General features: G+C 46.3%; 1 protein-coding gene across 5 annotated transcripts in view; it reads left to right on the top strand.

Moving 5' to 3' along the window:
• Nucleotides 1-860: 860 nt before the first annotated feature.
• Nucleotides 861-20,522, top strand: part of GNG12 (G protein subunit gamma 12) — a 124,528-nt gene continuing 104,866 nt past the window's right edge. Inside the window, exon 1 of one of the 5 annotated variants that reach the window (XM_032637932.1) lies at nt 861-1,281. The gene's annotated coding sequence lies outside the window, so the exon portion shown is untranslated. Of the gene's footprint in view, nt 1,310-1,640; nt 2,011-15,505; nt 20,388-20,522 lie in introns of those variants that run through there. The other 4 variants (XM_032637945.1, XM_032637938.1, XM_032637954.1 and 1 more) reach the window with 4 other exon arrangements.

Raw genomic sequence — 20,522 nt, 5'->3', positions numbered from 1 at the left:
CGCAGTACCCCTTCTACAGCCTGGTCAAAAGATTTCACCGAGAATGATACTTGAGCAGGGGTCAGGAGGGAAGAAAGAGAGAAGATAATGTCCTCACTGCAGTCCTTGGCTCCTGGCTTCCCTAGGCCTCACTTCTCCTCAGTTGGTGAAAGTCAACTCACAGACATCCTTCACCAACGCTTTAAGACTCCATTTCAAGTCTGGACTCTGCCCACACTGGTTTTAAGTGAGCTGCTTTGGCCTTCTCTTCTCTTTTATCTCCACCCTGTCAAACAAGAAAGCAGATACCTAGGAACCTGCAAGAAGTCCACTGAATGGTAAGATTTCTGCACATCCAACTTTTTTACTCTTTCTGGACTCTTTCTGGACTTTTTGAGGGTGAGTCCCCCGTCTGATTCATCTTTGTGTCTCTCCAATCACCATTATTGCAATGCTTGGCACACAGCAGGTGCTCAATGAGTGTTCATTGAATGGCTCTATATACGAATAGTCAGAAGTCTGTGGAAACAAGTGGCTTTTCAAACTACCCCACCCTGAATCCATTCATTAAGCAGAACTCTACCAGGTACTGGGCGTTCGGAAACACAAATCTCACGGCGAGAGATGGAGGGGATGCACGTGATGAGTGGATGTACTAAAAATTCAACAATCCGCAGTTATAGCTCCATTTTCTGGAAAGCAAAATCTCTCTGTGGCCCCAGGGCCCTTTAAATTTTACTGTGACTGTTTTCTTAAGAAATTCCTGGAGCAGAGCCTAACTTTTGTGTAGGGGGTTGGCGGCGTGCGTATTGGCGGCCTAAGGGACGGCTGGCTTAAGAGTTGCCGAGCGTTCGAGCGTTCGCACGCGAAGCAAACTTCTCAGGAATCAGAGCGACCCGGTGGAGGGCTGTGAAGTGGGGCGGCCCGAGAATCCTTGAACTTCCAAGGCTACGGGGAAGTCGGGGAAGGGAAACTGGGGGTGGCCAAGGCAGCCAGCCGTTTGCAGGACTTCAACGCTCCCAACTCTTCCCCTCTGCCGGCCCAGACCTGACACGGGTTCGGCGGCCGAACCAGGGAACAGCCAGGGCGTCTTGGCAGGAGGGAGGAGGGCCGGGCCTGGAGGAAGCAGTCCGAGGCGGCCGCCGCCCCGCCCGTCGGGCTGTCCGCCCCGCCTACCCGAGCGAGGCGGAGCCGGCGCCCGCCGGGAGGAGCGGCAGGAGAAGAGGTCGGAGTCGTCTCCAGGAGCCCTTAGAGACAGAGTCCCTGGCAGCGGCGGTGACGGCAGGGGCAGCGCACCGGGAGGCGAGTGAGCACCGAGCGGCGGGCGCAGGTGGCGGGTCCGGTCCCCGAGGGGACAGGGGCGCAGCGCGGGGCGTCGGCTGGCCAGTTCAGGAGCCGCCTCCGAGTTCCCGGTGCTGGGAAGCGAGATGGAGGGAGGGAACGGAGGAAGGAAGGAAGGAGGAAAGAGTGTCCCGGAGGGCGGGGACTGGTCGGGGCACTGGGCGCCGGAGACCGGGATGGGGGAGGGAGGGCAAGGGACGCCGAGACCCGGAGTCAGACGGCGCTCTCGCCCTCGACGGGCGGCGGTCGGAGGGCGCAGGAAGCCAGGGGCCCTGCGGGGCCAGGGCTGGGGGCGCGGCCCCCGGGACGAGGGCGGGAGTGGGAGGAGAGGTCTCCCAGCTCGCTCGCTTGCTTCCTGGTCTGCCCGCGGCAGTGCGCCCCGCACCGGGTTGGGGCTGGGAGGCTCCGGCGTTCCCCGCTCGTGCTTGCCTGGTTCGGGCCAGGTTCGGGCGGAGGGCGGACAACTGGGGGAGACCGGGGCGCCACGCCCCTCTTCCCTACTTTCTTCCGTTCTTTCTGGGGACTAGGCGGCGTGTGCGCAGACCTGGAACCCGCTCGGCGCTGGGGGTCTGGCGGGGAAATAGCGGGTCACAGCGAGGACTCAGATCACACATCCCGCGAGGGACCCCCAAGCAGTGAGTGGCCCGGAGACTGTATTTGCGGATGGTTTGAGGAGGTCAAGACTCAGACGTGAGTCTTGTGTGATTTTTTAAAAAGTACTGCCCCGACACTTACTGCGTGGATCAGAGTGACTTTTAAAAAAAATTTTAACTAGGGCATATCAATTAAAGCTAATTTTAAAACGCTGTCACTGAAGTCGTCCGACACTCACTTGTCCCTCGCCTTCCGTTTGTGCCTTGTAAACTTGACTTAAACCATTCATAACTTTCGAAAAGGATCCCGTGATTCTCGTTAAAACCCCGCCGTGGAGTGAAACTTTGGGCAACTAGAAATCTGAGTGAAGGAACTGCCGAGGCCTGTCATCTTGTGGTCACCCCTGTCCGGGCGAGGTTGTATACAAACAAGTGCACAGAGAAAGAAATGGCCAAAAACCGGCGAGAAGGGAGGTCCCCCGCGCCCACGTGTCAGGGCACGTTTAATGGCTGCTTTGAGTGGAAACAAACCGGAATGTATTAGACCTTGTGGAGTTGGGCAAACTTCACATGATTAGCTTCCTTCCCATCAGTTGTTTCCTCCCCCGCCCCCCTACTGTCTTTGTGGACACTTTATATTTCCTGAGGCTGTTGTAGCTTCGTCTGAATAGACTGTCTATAAGGAATCTTTTGGACCTTGTCAGAGGTAGGGACTGTGTCTGTGTGTTCTCTACTTTAAAAGCCGAGTTTGGCTTTGTTTTGAAAGTGCTAGTCACCACACTGCACCATTGCTGGTGCTTCGCAGCCCTGCGTGTAAATTATCGCAGGATGGCGGCCCTCACCTAGGAGAACCAGGAAGGCCAGCAGCGCTAGAATGACGGGGTTGCGTTTAACTGTTGCCAAAACAGTCACATTCAAGTAAGGAGCTGTTTTGATTCTTTAAAAAAAAAAAAGTATATGTGTCAGCAAGACCTGTTTTCAATAAACAAACATATGATTCACACATAATTTTTTAAAGTAATCAAACGTTTTACAGAGACTTCAGTGATAAAAGGACCTTGGGATCAACCGTTCAGTTTCTTTGCCTTCTCTAACGGTAAACTAACACCATAAAACCCTGGTTTAAGTCCAAAAAATGCTGAAGAATCTAAGGGCTGCGTCTTTAGGCCTTATAAAAAAAAAATGCAGTTGTATTTTTACTGTTTTTAACCCAGGTAATTCAGGAAGGTGTTGAATCTGGACAGCATTTAGATTTGTGTAGAAATACATAAAAATGTGGATCTGTGTTTCACAAGAAACCGGAAAGATTAATACTATAAAAATTTTCAATGTCACAAGCTCCAGTCTCATTTGAAAGCCTCGCTCTCTAACAATGAGATTTGTGGTGTTGGGCTTACGTTGTCACTTGTTGAAGGACGTGGGTGGTCGTCATGTGATAGCAAAAAGCTGCGTAGTCCAAACACTTGAAGAAATGGCTAGCTAATATCAGATTAGTTTTGTTTACCTCTTTCTGAGAGAAGAAAATTTCAGATTTGGAATTATGTCATTTATTGTGTTGGATTTTTATTGGGTGTTTTTTTTTAAGTTTTATATGTCAGCTTAAGCTTAATTTAGGGAGGCAAGTTATGGAAGTCAAATTTTTCTGGAGTCTGATTTGGAAGAGAAGCAGCCTAACAGTGGTTTGATGTATGGTTTTGGTGTGACAGATGTGGATGGGAATATTAGTTATTTAACCGTTTTCAGTCTGATTTGTAAAATGAGGATGATAGTGGTCTCCGTCTTGAGGGTTTTTATGAAAGTATATGAAACAGTCTTTGGAAAACATTTTGCACCTAATACACAGATAATGTTCAGAATTATTAGATATTTTATCTACTGACCAGCAGCCAGCTACTGGATACATTAAAAGATGGCAGTTTGAACCTTCTGGAAACACTAGATAGAGCAAATAAATCAGGTAAAGAAGGTACCTGATTTTATAGATAGATGGATAGATAGGTAGGTACATAGATTGGTAGGTAGGTAGATAGGTAGGTAGATAGATAAAGCTTCTGGAATGCTAGAGCAATTAAATTCCAAAGAAGTTACCTGGTTTTATAGATATGCAAGATGTCTATCCATCTATCTGTCTAAAGTATCTAAAATAGTTGTTTACATATGTGTGTCATGTTTCTACCACAGTGGTATGAATAATTATGATTACTGGAGTAACAGTTTTAATGTGTTTTTAGTGTGAAGTTACATCGTATAGTATTTTTAGAGCCAGACAATCATTTCATTACTCATATTTTAACTTTGAAGAGAATTTATATTTAAAATAGTCATGCTTATTAGCCCTGGGTAGGACATTAAACAGAAACAGAAATATTTGTCTTTTACCTAGTATGATTTTTAATTAAAGTATGAAAAAAATGTGACCTGGAGTATACAGTTATTTTTCACGTACTGATGTCCAGTGCTAACAGATAAGCCTCAAGAAGTGTTTAGGGGGACTTACCTGGTGGTGCAGTGGTTAAGAATCCGCCTGCCAATGCAGGAGACACGGGTTCGAGCCCTGGTCCAGAAAGATCCCACATGCCGTGGAGCAACTAAGTCCGTGTGCCACAACTACTGAGCCTGCGCTCTAGAGCCCACGCCACAACTACTGAAGCCCGCTGCCTGGAGCCCGTGCTCCTCAACAAGGGAAGCCACCTCAATGAGAAGCCCGTGCACGGCAACGAAGAGTAGCCCCCGCTCGCCGCAACTAGAGAAAGCCCGCGTGCAGCAACGGAGACCCAAAAATAAATAAATAAATATTTTTTAAAAAAGTGTTTAGGAAAGGACTAGCGGCATTTCATAAACGTTTTGTAAAAGCGTTGTGACTGATGGTAAACTTTTGTGAGACTGGGTGTTCCATTAATTCAGGGAATCTACTCATCATGTCATTGACTCATTTGCAAAATTTAAAAAATGCTTCCATCTTGAAAACAAACCCTTTTAAGTGTCTGTTGTGTTCTTAATGCATGTCAGGTGCATAGGATTGGGCCAATTGGAATCCTGGCTTGTGCCACAGATGACTTCTCGTTTACTAATTGTTCCACAGGGACTCAGATCATGCTTATAATATTTTTAAATAACTGTAAAGGGTACAGTATTATTATGAATCATTTCTTGCCTATGACATTATACTCTGAAGCAGCGGAGGACTCGATTGAATAAATTATTGATTCTTTTCTCTCTTAGAACATCATAGCATAGTGATGGCTTCCAGGCTCGTGCTTCTAGGTGTGTAGCGTGTGGGCAAGTTACTTAATACCTCGGTGCTTCAGTGAGGTGTTGGGAGGGATAAACGAGTTAATCTCTCTAAAGCATTTAGAACAGTGCCTGACACATAGTCTATGCTCAACAAATATTAACATTAAATTATTACTTACTGAAATTTTCTAAATGTTATGAGCATACATTATTTTTGTAACAGGAAAACAACTATATGAAATTTTAATGTTTCCCCCAAATCTAAAAAGGCTCAGTAATTTATATAGTCCTGTCAAGCAGTGCTTAAGAAGTAAGAGAATACAATCAGGCAATTCTCATTGTGTCTTTTAAACATGAAATGGAGTGCAGTGTTCATTTGTTCAACAAATTAATTCTCCTAGATTTCAGTCCCATTTTCCTTTCTTATTAGAAACTTGAAAAAAAAAATCGATAATCCATGAAGTCCACCCTAGGATAGGTTAAGTAGGGGAAGGGTGGTGTGCCCAGTTACAGTGCATTATTACACTTACAACTAATAAAAAAAGAAATTTATGGGCTTCCCTGGTGGCGCAGTGGTTGAGAGTCCGCCTGCCAATGCAGGGGACACGGGTTCGTGCCCCTGTCCAGGAAGATCCCACATACCGCGGAGCGGCTGGGCCCGTGAGCCATGGCCGCTGAACCTGTGCGTCCGGAGCCTGTGCTCTGCAACGGGAGAGGCCACAACAGTGAGAGGCCTGCGTACCGCAAAAAAAAAAAATTACGCATAGAAAAGAAAGTACAGACAAATGGATCGTGGGATTGTGGCGCTTCTCCCCATATTTTTGCCAATGAGCATGTATAGAAAATAAAAGATAATCCATTGGTGTAACAATTACTCAGTAAAACCTGGTTTATTAGCTACAAATAGCAGGATTTTAGTTTTGTTTTAGAAAAAACACCAGCTTGCATAGCAATCGAAGGTCTTTGAGTTACATGTGAGAACTATTTAGCAGTAAAAGAGAGGCCCTTTTGGAAGTTTGCAGGTTCATCTAATTAAGAGATGTTTGAAATTTGGGTTTGCCTGCAGACGCAGTTCACCAACCTTGACTTTATGGAAACTCACTTCCCAGATCCCTCATGTCCCAGCCCTGCATCGAGGAGCTGTGTGTATACAGCACCTGCCGCGTGTCAGAGGCCTCTAAGACAGTCACAAAGAAGACATACCTGCCATTAGTTTAATGGGAGAGTTCAATAGGTAAAAAAATATACCTTCAGCACAGTCGTGCGACTCCATTTATGGAGCTGTTCTACATCCTAGGCCCCAGTCTAACCCCTTTACATTTATGATCTTGACCAGTCCTCACAGCAGCCCAGGTGAGAAAGCTGAGGCTCCCTAAGCGGCAAGACGAGGATGTGACCCAGAGTTGTTCTGACTCCATATACTGTGCACTAAGAGCTCTGCCAGGGAGCTGCAGTGGAGGTGCTTCCAGCTAAAAGTGCTTCCTTATGGAGGAAGTTTCGTTTAGAGGCTGTAACTCAAACCAAGAGAAACAGGAGGAGAGGGCTCCTTTTGGGGGTGAGATGACCGGCCTGAGGAGTATTACCAGTGCCTTGCCATTGGGCTCATTGGGCTCCTTGCCCTCTGCAGCCATAGAAGTCGAATCGAAGCTTCCAGAATTGCCTCAGAGACCCAGCAGGCCTGAAGGGATCTGTAGAGTCAGTCTCTCCCATGCCTGGATTCCCCAAGAGGGCCTTGAGCGGAGATGGGGGCACCAGCTGAGTCCTGCTCTAGAGCCAGCTCCCACTGACAGGTCCTGTCTCCCCACTTCTCTCTCAGGAAGAAAGGGAAGAGTGGTTAGCCCAGTGCTTTGGACCCAGGGCAGAGGGGGGAGGTGATTTGACTGAAGGTTACTTCTAGGTGGATTATTCCATTTAGTGCCCAGTCTCTTGAAAATCATTTCTAGAGTCACTTAAATGTCTGGTTTATTGTGTCAGGCTTTATTGGGTGTCGTAAAAGTGCTTAGGTGGGAGTGTCTGGTTGCCATCCCCTGACAAGGGGGGTTTTTGTCTTCTCTTAATGGCTCTGTATTTTGGAGGATTACTGTATCATCTACTGTATAATAAAAACCAGAGTGTTGTAGACTGCTAAAAGACTTCTGATATTTTCACCTCTGCTGGAGAATTAGTAGCTCAAAGAAGATTTTCTTTTAGGTCTGCTTTAGTGAATCAGTTGCTAAGAGTCTTTTGTAATTTTTCACATTCCTTGATTGTAAGCACGTGACTTTGGGGCCAGAGGGTTGGGAGGCCTTATATTCCATTTGCTTTCTTACAGAATAGACTACCATTCCTCTTGCAGTCAGTGTCACGTAACTGACATAGGATCCCCTTGGTTGACTGAGAAGAGGAGCATAAGTTCTCATTTAACTTGGGTTGCTGTCATCACAAATGCTCCCTGGGTGGGCTCTGAGTCAGTGGTCATCGCCGCGCTTGCGTGCCACGTAGAGAGCATTGCCTTCATCCCCAGTGGCCGTGTGCAAACCCACATGAGCCCGTGGGGGTGGAATCTTAACTTCACCCATGTAGAATAATCAGGCTTTTACTTAGCTACAGATGCTACCAGCCAAGATGTCCCTGAGCACTGGACATGAAACCTTTAGCCCCCCTGCACTGGAGCCCTTTGACTAAGATTCCCAAGCTTGCAGTGACCTCAAAATTTGCCTGCTTTTCAGAGACGAGTGATGGCAGTTTAGCTCTCGGTGTGAGCTAAACAAATCTAAGGACGGAAAGAGGAATCAGGACCCAAAAGCTGCTTGGACTTTATCGAGGCATAGTGAGGACTTTATTGATATGAAACCATCACACCAGGTTTATTCAACCAGAACCTCAGGCAAATTGGAAAAGTGTTGAAGCCAGCAGACTTGGTGCCTGTCCTGTACCTGAACTACCCAAACCTTTTGCAATGTTAGACCGTGACCTGCACATTAGACCGTGAAGCTTCATATGGGTGTGTAAGGTCATGATTGGCTGCTCAGACAAGTTGCCAGGGGAAGGTTGAATGTCTGGCCAAGAAGCAGAAGAGTTGGATTGTGACTTCTTGACAGGGCTGCTTTGAACTCTTGTACAGATCGTTCACTGCACAAGACTAGCTGGCCAAGGAAGTTAAGTGGGGCTCAGATCTCTCCAAAAACTATGTGTCCTGGGCTAGAACTGCCTCTGCCAGGAGGAGGGGGCACTTCATTCTGACTCCGTCAAGCCGGCAAGGCTGGGTGCACTTGGAGGGGTGGCCTTTTCCTAAGTCACACAAAGGCACAATCTGGCAGCAGCAGCCCTGCCTCTGCCAGCACCTTCAGCCCCAGTAACCCTCAAAATGACATGAGCTGGCTGAGTCTGGCACGTAGTAGGTACTTAATAAACGCCAGTGGAATGAAGGAATAAAACCACATTCTCTGTAGTGTGTGCCAGTGAAGTGGACAAGCCAGTGTTCTTTTTAATCAAAAGTAAAATTGATGGTATCTACTAGGAAAGGCACATTCAGTGGTGCGTGTTCCCTGTGACAGGCTTCTTCCTCTTTAGTTCATCATTTCCTAAGGGGCAGGTAAAGCCCAGCACTTGAGGGGTCGTTGGCGTTGTTTACTCTGAGTCCAGCACCAACAAACGTGCTCAGCATTGCCTGGTACCTGCGGGGCTCCTGCAGTGGTGCCTCCTGGGAATGGACAAAGGGATCCATGGTGTTTATTGACCAGCTGTGGGCCCTCCTCTTGGGGACAGGATGCAAAGGACACTGGCTGCAGGAGCCTTTGGAATTTACCTATGAGTGGCTGCTTCTTGTGTAGAAAGACTTTTCTAGTTCAGGGTAAGAAGTGGGGAGCCTTGTTGCTAAAGCCACTGACAACTGAGGAAGGGGGTTTGTCTGTGTCCCTTGCAGTGCCAGCTGCTGCTTGCATGCCTGTTTCAAGTTGATCCTTTAGAAAGCAGACTCTCAGAATTAACCTCCTCTTGGCTCCCCTCCTGAGGGGCAATCCGCACAGCAGGTAGGATCAGCCATGTTTAGTGGGTCAAACTGCTAAGACAGTGGTTCTGTGCATAGAGGTGCTGGCTTGCACTTAGGACCTTGGGCTTGCACTTAGGACCTTGGCCTTCTGCTGTTTTATGTAGAGGCCACACCTTGTGAAAAATGCCCAAAGGTGCAGAAACGTGAACGCCTTTCCCATTTAGGCTGGTTAAATGCAGCTTTCTTCAGGCAAACTCAGATTCCCAAAACAGGACTAGCAGGAGATAACAATTCCTAATAAGGATTTCCCACAGAACTTCTTTCAATCTTTATTTTGGCTGCGTTGGGTCTTCGCTGCTGCGTGCGGGCTTTCTCTAGTTGTGGCGAGCAGGGACTACTCTTCATTGCGGTGCACGGGCTTCTCGTTGTGGAGCACGGGCTCTAGGCACATGGGCTTCAGTAGTCGCAGCACGTGGGCTCAGTAGTTGCGGCTCGCGGGCTCTAGAGCACAGGCTCAGTAGTTGTGGCACATGGGCTTAGTTGCTCCATGGCATGTGGGATCTTCCTGGACCTGGGATCGAGCCCACGTCCCCTGCCTTGGCAGGCAGATTCTTAACCACTGCGCCACCAGGGAAGTCCCTCACAGAATTTCTTGAGAGAGCAAACTTACCTGTTGCATTTATGGTATGATTTGATTTTACAAAATTCCAGGATTCTCAACTTTTCAGGAATATCTGTTGAATTAAGCAGAATATTCCAGCACATGCTTTGCCCTCTTTTTTGACATAAATATTTGATGAGCAGCATGCTTCAGCCATTACTGTCCAAATCCAGAAAGCAAATAAATGCACCTGGCATGCTGCCTGGGAGGGAATCCTCATGTTTCTGCCTTTGCCTCCCATTCACCTCCAGTTCTCTGACTTCTGCTGTAATAAATGTCAAGGGGCTCAGGGACACCCACACCCAGCAGGTGATATCACACAGGGCAGAGACCACCTCTCCATGCGCGCCTCCTGAGCTCTGGATCCAGGTTCCTCTGATTTACTGATGCCAACGTGAGAATTCACCTGCCTCAACCCAGGTTTCCCAGAAGCCTCCTCAGCTTTGTTTCTTCCAAGCTGGGATTGTCCTATTCTTCACACTCCTGTGAAAAATGGTTTATACAACCTCTCCTTTTTTAAAAAATTGGTAAAGTATTTATATGGTTTACCCCCATATAAAAAGGTAAACACTGAGAAATCTTGCTCCCATCCAAGCCTTTTCCACATTCTCTACAGGTTGCAACTTGTAAATACAAGCAAATGAGGGTGTGCGTGTGTGTGTGCGTGTGTGTGTGTATGTGTGTGTGTATTTAATGCTTCCCCTTTCACAAAAAGTGGTATATATACTGTTCTGTGTCTTGCTTTTTAAAATTAGCAGTCTGTCCTGGAGATCTCTATCAGCACGCTCGTTTTCCATTGTGTAGATGTAGCATGGTTTATTCGACCAGTCCCCTAAGCCTGGACCTTTGAATTGTTCCCAGTCTTTCGCTATTACCCACCGCACTGCAACAGATAAAGGTTTCATCTTGCTTTTGTGCGGGTGGACCTAGAGGATTGATTCCCAGGAGCGCGACTGCTGACTCTCAGGGCCCTGTCAGCCCCTTGGGAAGGGTTGGCTCATTTTGCCCTCTGCTCAGCAGCGTATCAGGTGGCCTGTCTCCCCATAGCCCCAACGCATGGAGGGTGTCAGCTCTTTTTATTTTTGCTAATCTCATTGATGAGAAATGGTAATGAGGGTTGGTTAAATTTTTCGAACTGTGAGTGAGTGAGAGGATTGGGGCTATTTGTACATCTTCTCCTGTGGGCAGTCCAGGCCTGCCGATCCCCCCGTGGGCGTTTAGTGACCTTTCCTCCTGAAGCTAAGCCTCTTGCCTACACCACTGTCAGAATCTCTAAAATACAGACTTAAGAATGTGATAGCTCTTTCGGGCCCAAGGGTAGAGTGGGCTGCCAAATTGTCAGTGCAAATTCGAGAGAAGTGGAAAGTAGGGTTTTATGCCAGTTGCTAATGTCTGATTTATAAATAGTTTTCGGCTAATGGTATCATTAAACTGCGGCTTCTCCAAAACCATTATGAAGATGACCTTCTAGTCTAGAATTTCTCCCTCTCAAACAAAAACAAGAGAGATTGAGAATATATAAATTCCAATGGCATTTCCTGCAAAATCTTCTAAGAAATCTATAATTTTCCTTTCATATGCATCTCCTGAAAGGTCATACATGCCACATTTTTTTGTGTGCGTACCTGCTGACCTGCTGAATAGGGCTCCTGTTCGCCCTTTGATTTAACCATCAGAGAGCTGTCTACTCTTATTTCCAGGGTGAAAGAAAAGAGGGAAGTAAAAGTACAAGGTAAAGAGACTGACCAGAGTTCAGGGTTCAACGAAGGGTGCAGGATTGGAGTTCCACAGAGTCATCTTTCTTTTTTTTTTTTTTTTTTTTTTTTTTTGCGGTACACGGGCCTCTCACTGTCGTGGCCTCTCCCGTTGCGGAGCATAGGCTCCGGACGCACAGGCCCAGCGGCCATGGCTCACGGGCCCAGCTGCTCCGCGGCATGTGGGATCTTCCCAGACCGGGGCACGAACCCGTGTCCCCTGCATTGGCAGGCAGACTCTCAACCACTGTGCCACCAGGGAAGCCCAGCCCCTTCTTTTTGAGGTGCTCTCTCAGTCAGCTCTTGGGATGCTTTTTTAATATAAAATTAATTTTCATCTTTTTAAAACTGAAATCCACCGAAAGAGAAATTTTGGTTGAGGGAAAAGATGACTGTGTGTGGCTTATTTTTTTATTTTTTGCTTTTAGAAATTCAAATGAGGCAGTCCTGTATAAAGTTAGCCTCCATCTCCATCAAAAAAAAGAGAAAAAAACCAAAACAAAACAGGCAAAACCAAGAAAATCCCAGCACCACAACAAATTCTCCTTCTCAGATTTCCCACATTTAGCAGAGGCCCATGAAATCTCTAGAAAGGACGCTATGATCTTCCACCCCCAGTGCTCTCTTTTGAGCTCCAAAATGTGTGGATTATTACCTTGTGAAGTTGGGTTTTCAGCTCTCTGGATTCTTTGTTTTCCTTCCAGTGCTCCTGTCGCTGTAGTGTTGAGCTCCTGCACTATAGTCTCAGCTCTGTAAGAACAGGCTCTTGGTCTGTTGTTCTAGCCCAGGACCTAGAAGGGTATCTAGCACCTTGGAGCGCTGCATCAGTGGATAAATGAATGCTGCTGAGGGTAGCCGCCTTCTCGACCTGGCTGGGTCTTTGTGGTCAATCATGTTAGAGATCCCATGTTAGCCAGGGGCCCGGGCTGGGGGTCACGTTAGCCATTCCTTGGCCTTTGGGCAGGATGCACCAGCCCTTGTGCACCCTCTGACGGTGTGCATGATGGCTTAAGAGCTCAGGCTTGCAGCCTGATTCACCTGGGCAAGTCACCTGACCTCGAAGAGCCTCTGCTTTCCCATTTGCAGAATAAAGGTAATGACACGATATTTCAACAAATCTAAGGTGCCATCAGTTATGAGATGTGCCGTTATTCTATGAGCCACTAAGAAAGAAAAAAGAAATTGCTACCAATCCAACTGTAGCTCCCATTAATCCTAAGAATGTATTCGTTTTCTGTGGCTGCCATAACAGATTACCACAAATTTACCACTTAAAGCAACACACATGTATTATCTCACAGTTCTGACATCAAAAGTCATCACGGTTTTAGCTGGTTTCTCTGCTCTGGGTTTTACAAGTCCGAAATCTTATTGGGAGGTTCTGGGAAGAATCCATTTGCAGGGTCGTTCAGGTTGTTGGTAGAATCCAGTTCCTTGCAGTTGTAGGATTGAGGTTCTTGCCTCGTTGATGGCTGTCAGCGGTGGGCCACCCTCAGCTCTTAGAGACCTCTCCTGGGTCCTTGCACTTGGACCCTACATCTCAGATGATGAGTCCTTCTCATGCCTGGAATCTCTTTGACGCCCCCTCTCCTCCATCCTTCTGCTTCCAGCCAGAGAGAGTTCTCTGCTTTTAGGGCTCATTTGCTTCGCTTGGACCAACCTGGATATTCCAGCCTACTCTCCCTTAACTACATCTGCAAAGTCTTTTTTGCTGTGTAACATAACATATTCATAGGTTTCAGGGATTAGGGTAGGGACATCTTTGGGGTGCCATTCTGACTACTGCAGTCATCCTAGTATCAGGGATGTTAAAATGTGAACAGAATATGTTCCTTAGAATTGATTAAATACTATCTTTGGTTTAAAGATTAAAGAGCTACTAATGTATGTAAAGCATTCAGGGTGTCAATAGTAAGTGCTCAGGCATTAACACAGTGCTCATATAATGCCCATCACCTTTAACTTCAGTTGAAGTTACTCTCCCAGTTAGATGCACTTGACAAACACTAATTGAGAGAGTGTAGTGTGTGGGCAGCTCATTTGATGACAGTGATGGTGATAGTTACTCCTTGAGTGACATCTGTGTGCCGACATGTGCTAGGACCTTTACACACTTCTCAGGCCTTGCAGTAGCCCTCTGAAGTAGGCAGTACTGGCTCCACTTACAGGTGGGGAAGCAGGTTCAGGGAGGTTGAATACTGCTTAGGAGCTCAGCAGTAGTAAGTGGTGGTGGCATCTTGCTTTGAATCCAGGTCTGCTGGCTCTGGCTCTGCAGTCAGTGCTCTTTGTGGCACCATATTACCTGTCCTGGTGTCCACCAGGTGTGTGGGCTGGAGGCGGTGGCCTCCTGGAAGGGAAAGGAACACAGGGGAAGAGGCATTGCCCTGAGATGTGTCTCTCTTGTACTCAGTTGTTTCTTTGCTATTAACTGTTTAGCTTATCAAGGAGTAAGGTCCTCTCTCTTCATCCTTTTTTTCAGTTTTCAATAAACACAAAAATGATCTTTTTCCATGCAACAGGTATTTATCAGTTACCTACTCTGTGAGGATACAGCTGTGAACAATATTGTGGTTTACAATGAGAAATATATATACGATCTTTGTATACAGTTCCTGTCACAAAACTCCTGAAACCTTTGGAATTTCCCAAGTGGTGAGAGCGATAAAGGTGTCTTTTGATCTGTTATTGAGGTGACTTTGGGACCACACCTAAGGATGGGGGCTGTTTTCCTGAGACTCAACCATGTGATTAGAAGGGTGGAACTTTTGGTCCCATCCCTCAGACCTCCAGGGCAGGGAGAGGGGCTGAAGGTTGAATCAGTCACCCATGGCCAGTGATGTAATCAGTCGTAGCTATGTAATGAGGCCTCCATAAAAACTCAAAAGGACAGGGTTAGGAAAGCTTCCGGTTAATGCACAAGTGGAGCTATGGGAAAAGTGGTCCCCTCCAAGAGGGCATGGAAGCTCCATGCCCTTTCCCTGCACCTTGCCCTCTGCATCTCTTCCATCTGCCTCTTCCTGAGTCATATCCTTTTATAATAAACCTAGTGATCTAGTAAGTATAATGTTTCTCTAAGTTCTGTGAGCCGCCCTGAGCCCTTAACCTGTGGAATCCGATGCTATCTCCAGGTAGATATGTCAGAATTGAGTTGAACTGTAGGACACTCAGCTGGTGTCAAGAATTGCTTGGTAGTGTGGAAGCCTCCGCCACAAATTGGAATTGGTGACCAGAACACTTCTATGTACTGTGTGTGGCTTTCAAGGGGAGGAGAGTTAGCATTGGGGAATTTCTGCTTTTTAAACTATTTTAAGTGTAACTGGGGCAAAGGGGAAGGGAGAAGAGGAGGAGAGTGGTTTAGCAGAACTGGAGTAAAAATAGTAGCTACCTGAATGCAGTAAACTACTCTAAGATTGCAGTCTGCAGAATTTTCCCAAGACACAACTGCAGATTATCTTAGGCTCTTCAAATTCAGGTAGACATTCTTGAAAACCAACCTCATCATCTTGCCCACAAAGCCTGCTTTTCTTCCTGCCTTCTTTAAGTCTGCAGATATCTCCATCCACCCAGGATGCCAAGCTCTGGACCCCTGAGTCCTCCGAAACCCCTCCCTCCTCTTCCCCTCCCTACAGCTCAGATACCCCTGGCCTCCACCATAGCCTGCCACATCCACTTCCAAACTAGTCCGCGTGCCTGGTCTGCTCTCCTCTACCCCCACTGCCTCTCAACCAGATTGTCGCCGTGGCTTCTTAACTGACCTTTCCCCTGCACACTGCCACCAGGGTGATTTTTCTAAAACATGGGTTTGAATATGTCACTTCCTGTCTGGCAGCTCCCCAAAGGCATCACAGGCTAGTGGTTAAGGGTTCACACTGTACAGGTTCAAGGCTGCCTGTGCTTCTTACGTGCTCTGGAATCTTGGAAGAGTTATTTAGTTGCCTTGTGCCTCAGTGTCACCATCTCTAAAATGGGTGTAATAATAGCACCAACCTCACAGATAGGTTGTGGAATTTAAATGAGTTATATGCGTGGAGCACTTAGGACAGTGCCTTGCACACACAAAGCCCTCCATGAACATTATTAACCCCCACAGTCCTTGATACCACGACTGTAGCTCACCTTCCCTACTGCCCTGCACCTCATCCTCCCACCCTCTCAGCGCCGCACAAAGCTTGCTGTGCGGACAGACTCTTCGCTAATGGTCAGATGCTAGGTAAGTACCCACATGGAGAGAACACATTTAGACATTTTCATAGCAAGTTTTACATCTCTTGAATCTAATGAAAAATTTGGCTTGCATTTTATATTTCATTTTTCTATCAGTTCTTTTTATTGCATCTTATAAAAGTATTGGTCCATGGTGAATTAGAAATAAAACCGAAAAGCTGATCTTTCACCAAGGATAGTTTGAAAAGCACTTCCCTGTTCCCACACATCCCAGCTCGTTGATTCATCCTGGCCAGGTTACCCATATTCACTGTGTAGCCTTAAATCTCTCTGGATTTCTTCATGCTGTTTCCTCTGCCCAGAGTTTATTACACATTTATGCAGCACCTATAAGTGCTAGGTTCTGCGGATATAAGAGTGAGTAAGATACTGCCTCTACTTTGAGGACGTTTCCCTCCAGCTACCCAGTGAGTTTTTGCCTGTGTTTTGAAACCTAGAATACTTTTGTTCTTTCTTTCACCCATTAAGAAAACATTTATTAAATACCAACTGTTTACGAGGCACTTGATGCATTCTGCTCTTGCCCTTAAGGACCACCAAACTAATGGGGGTGCGGGACACGTGTGAACAGACACAAAAACAATGATAATAGGATGGGAGGGTTAGAGAGCTGTGTGAATAAAGACGTGTGAAGTACAGAGGAAGGTGTGTCTGACTTTCCCTTGGCTGGGCAATGACTTGGGAGCTGGGATATGGTTTCACAGGTACAATGGAGGAAGTGTCATCAAAAACTGAAGATCCAGGTCCTGAGGTCAAGCCCAGGCCCAAAGCCCAGATCTACCGCTCACTAGCCATGTGACTTTGAATGACTGACTCTCCGTCTGTCAGGCTGCTATAACAAAATACCATAGACTGAGTGGCTTATAAATGATGGAAATTTATTTCTCAGAGTTCTGGAGGCTGGAAAGTCCAAGATCAAGACACCTGCAAGTTCAGTGTCTGATGAGAGCCTACTTCTGGGTTCATAGACAGCAGTATTCTCACTGTGTGGGGTCTATTTAATTTTTACTGAAGTATAGATTTACAGTATTGTGATGATTGGCTTAAGAAGGTGTAATGTACACACACAGGAGTATTACTCAGCCATAAAAAAGAATAAAATATTGCCATTTGCAGCAAAATGGATGGAACTAGAGAATATTATATCACTTGTATGGGGTCTCTCTTATAAGGGCACCAATCCCATTTATGAAGACTTCACCCTCATGACCTAATCACCTTCGAAGGCCCCACCCCCAAATACTATTACATTGGGTTTAGGATTTCAACTTGAATTTTGAGGAGACACATTCAAACCATAGCACTCTCTGAACTTCAGATTCCTCATCTGTAAAATGGGGATAGCAATACCAGTCTACCTCACAAGACTGTTTTGAGGCTCGCCTGAAATTATTATGTACATAATGTGTTTAGAACCGAGCCTGACATATACAGCTCCATAAATGTTAGATGTTATCACTCTTGCAGTTACCTTTATTTCCCTACCCTTCCTACCCCTGTCTCGGGGACATATTTAAATTTTCCCTTGTCTGGGTTTCCCATGGCAGGCTTTTCAACCAGCACACTGATTATTACATTGAATTGTGTAGTTTTACCTGCATGTCTCTGCCTCCCCTCCAGAATGTACTGTACCTCTTGAAGCCAGTGACATTTTTTCCTCTGTCTATTGCCAGTGGCAGACAACGTTCAACTCATAGAAGACTCAATGAATATTTAGAGAATTTATATTGTATTTAAATTTGAGCACTTCTTGTCAAAAAGCTTTGTGAAGAGTCTGGTTGTTATGGACTGAATGTTTATGTCCTCCCAAAATTCGTAGGTTGAAATCCTAATCCCCACAGTATGAGGATATTAGGAGGACGGGCCTTTGGGTGGTAATTAGGTCATGAGTGTGGAGCTTTCATGAATAGGGTTACTGCACTTACAGAAGAAGCCCCAGGGAGCTGCCTTGCCCCTTCCGCCATACGGGGACACAGTGAGAGGATGGCCATCTGTGAACCTGGAAGTGGGCTCTCACCAGACACTGAATCTACTGGAAACTTGATCTTGGACTTTCAGCCTCCAGAACTGTAAGAAATAAGTGTTTGTTGTTTAAGACACCCAGTGTATGGCATTTTTGTTATAGCAGCCTGAATGGACTAAAACACTGGGCAAACATTAGTTTCTACTTTGCAGATGGGGAAACTGAGACTCTTTCTAAAGTTTCTGTTACTTGCCTAAGGTCAGGGAGCTAGTGAAGGGCAGAGGTGAGATTAGAACCTTACGTCTCTTGTTTTCCTGTTTTGTGCTGCCTTGTCAAGTCCACCCTGTGAGCTGGGGGTATGTCTGGCTGCTGGCCAGACTCAGAAGCTCCTATCACCTGGTCCCACCTGTATCAGGATGGCTGAGTAGGCAGGAACCAGGCCTGGAGAGACCTCTAGACACACCCTCTCTCCACACCCATCTCGCTCACTGCTGCCCCAATGGTATTTATGGGTCACAGCGTTGGCAGTGAGCGTCCACCTGGAAACCTGGGGTGGAGGTGGGGGACAGAGGCAGCCTGTGGCAGGCAGGAGGCTGCTGGAGAATGGAGGAGAGAGGGAGGGCCTTGTCTAAGAGTGAGTGATTTGTAACAAGGCTACAGGGATGAGTCAAGGAGGAGGAGCCCAGTGAAGTCAAGAGGTTGGAGAGTTGGGAAAACTCTTGGAAGGATATCCAAAGGCAGTGAAGCTTTCTTAGACTTCTTTTTCCCTCCAGAAACATCTTGACGCATCTCCCTTCACACCCTCTATGAAAGGGTCACCCTTTACACTCTGCTGAGGAATATCTTCTGTGCTCTAATCACTTCGATTGGGTTGTAGTCTTTATTAATGGAGGCAGGGCAGGGTGGTGAATTCACAACGAGGACTCTGACCTCAAACTTTCTTGAGAAAAGTTTAAAATTTATGACTTCGTGCATTTTTTTTTTAATTCTTTCATTAGGAAAAAAAGAAAAGAATTCGCAAAGGGAATAGGATCTAGTGGCTCAGGTAGCCTGGAAAGCAGAAGAGCCCAGGGTCATGGTTTGCAGACTTGTGTGCATATTGGGATCAGCTGGAGAGTGATTTTTAACAATCAGAGAGCCCTGGCTGCACCCAGACCTGTGAAGTCAGCCCCGCGGGCGTGGGACCCAAGGGTGACCATTCCTGTAAAGCTCCCAGGTGGCCCCAAGTGCACAGTGAAGGGTTGGGAGGGGTGCCCCGAGGGTGGCCTTCTTGATGCCCAAGGTAAGGCTGGTTCTCTGCAGTGCGGATGATTGACGTGAGGAGAAGCCGTGACTTGGCCGTCAGTGAGTCTTACGGCCTCTGGCTCATTTCCTCATCTAATTATGGGATCTGGGAGCAGCCTTGGCGTTAAATCCTCTCTCCGCATCAGCTCGCAGAGCCCCTTCCTTGAAACACGCTGAGCTGTACCCTTGAGCTGTCTAATCCAGCTCTTCCCACTTATGAACAAATTTTCGGTGTGTCCTGTTAGGTGAAAACAAAAAGGAGCATCTTTGAAGGGACAGTGTCACCATTCCCATTTGGACACAGTCACCCACAGTGGAAGAGCACGGCAACTCTGGGTGCGAGAGGGCTCTCGGTCCAGGCCTCTCTCTCTGGCAAATCACACCACCCCGTGGATAGTTTTCTGGAGAAAGGGAATCCGTTCAACTCATGTTACTCACGAGTCATGTTCAACATGTGTTACTCATGGCCAGGTTCGTCACGTGGAGCCTAGGAACAGTTTAGTGTTTTTGAGGAGCATATTGCAGGCTCTTGACTTTTGACTAGAAATGGCTTTAATGATCAATGTTCATTCTGTTTTATGTCCAGTAGCATATTTTATTTTTTATCAGGGATTGAGTAAAGGAAAAATTGTGAGGGAAGGTGACCTGTAAAATTCACATTCACAGAAATGATTTGTGGGTTTGTTTTGCTGGATACAAATACAATTTCATTTTGAGAGAGAGGTTTTTTTGGATTCAATGTCCATTCCCCATAGATTTCCCCATTCCCCCTTGAGAGCTAGAAGCCTTCCGTATGGTAATGCTTTCCAGAAGCATCTGAAAGTGAGAGTCCCTCGGGAACTTTTATGGTCACGTGCCAAATTAAAATGAAAAATGGAATCTCAGGAGTGCTACTTGGTTTTGAAACTAACTTCACTTTTTACAGCTTTGACGATGAGAAGGAGAGGGAAGTAACGTTCTTGTGTGCCTGCTTTTGACCAAGTGTTACAACCTTATAAAGGAAGTATAATTAGTTCACTTTACGGAAGAGGAAACTACAACTCAGAGAGGTTCAGTAATTTGTCCAAGGCTGCACAGCTCATGAGGAACAAAGCCAAAATTCAAACCTGTTTGTGTTAGACTATACCATGCTGATCTCTGGTACTAAAAAAAAAAAAAAAAAAAAAAAAAGCAACAACAACAAAAAACGCACTTAACTCCTTAAGTGTTAATTTTCTAGTATCTTTCAGAGACTTTTCTTTTATCGTCCACAGAAGATTGTCCTGAGAAGCATATAAAATGTAGAAGTGCATAAAAGCATTGTAAAACCTGAGGCTTAACAGAGTCAGCATCTATGGGAGGACAGAAAGTCCAGAGAAGAGAAAGTGGAACTGCTTCCTGGCAGGTACCATGTTTATAAAGAGCCCAGCAATCACTCATGTGAATTTGTTTTTAAACTGACTCATGACAGCTGCAAAGACTGGAATTATCAGTTCTCAGCTCAATTGTCTTCTTATTATCTGTGACTTGCCCTTGTTAA

Source organism: Phocoena sinus, chromosome 1, assembly GCF_008692025.1.
Source record: "Phocoena sinus isolate mPhoSin1 chromosome 1, mPhoSin1.pri, whole genome shotgun sequence".
NCBI lineage: Eukaryota > Metazoa > Chordata > Mammalia > Artiodactyla > Phocoenidae > Phocoena > Phocoena sinus.
The sequence above is the reverse complement of the archived record's forward strand: the minus strand, read 5'-3'. Positions and strand labels throughout refer to the sequence as shown.